The sequence below is a fragment of the Tigriopus californicus genome, chromosome 8, assembly GCF_007210705.1.
Source record: "Tigriopus californicus strain San Diego chromosome 8, Tcal_SD_v2.1, whole genome shotgun sequence".
NCBI lineage: Eukaryota > Metazoa > Arthropoda > Copepoda > Harpacticoida > Harpacticidae > Tigriopus > Tigriopus californicus.
The window spans coordinates 2591416-2592183 of NC_081447.1; positions in this window are offsets into that span (position 1 = coordinate 2591416).

Here is a 768-nt window from a genome sequence, read left to right on the forward strand (position 1 = left end):
ATATCCGATGCTACTTTACTATACTTTACTATATAATTGGATTCGGGGATTCACAATCCTGCTCTTATATCTGATTTGCTCTTTTATCCGATGCTCTTACATCCGATTTTTACTGTATTGAGCTAAGACATTACTGCAGGCACAAAATCAAAGCCAAATAACTTTTTTTGGAGTTTGTAACACAACTTCTTGCGATAGTTGAAAATTCAATTGTTTCACGGTGGGAATTGGCTGTGATGTTATCCCTCCATAAAATGTCTACACTGCGATTGTTGCATTACATTTTTCTTGAGCTTCCTTGACTTCACATAAGGATGCTCAGATGCTTGAAAATCAAATATGACAATTAAGGTTTCGAATTATGACCAAAAAGTGACAATTTTTGATAAATTGAAAATTTAGCTATTAATGGACTAGAAGCTGTGTCATGTACCATTTTGAGCTGATCTGGAGACAACGTGACTAGTTTTTGTCCAGATTGAAGGGAAACATAGCATCTGACCTCAAAAAGTGAAGTGTATAGGGGATGTCAAGTAAAGGAAATTCAAGGAAAAATGTGGTGTCCGGCACCCTGATTTTGGCTATTTTGGGGAGAGAGAACTAAGACAAACATCACGGTCAACTCGCACCATTCGACCATTGAATTTTCAATAATCGAGTGATTTTGAGCGAGTTGTTTTACAAAGCCCTACGAAATGAGCATGTTTGGTGTTAATCAGTGAACGCACTATCAGATTGGCTCAATACCACAATGCTAATTGCCTAGAC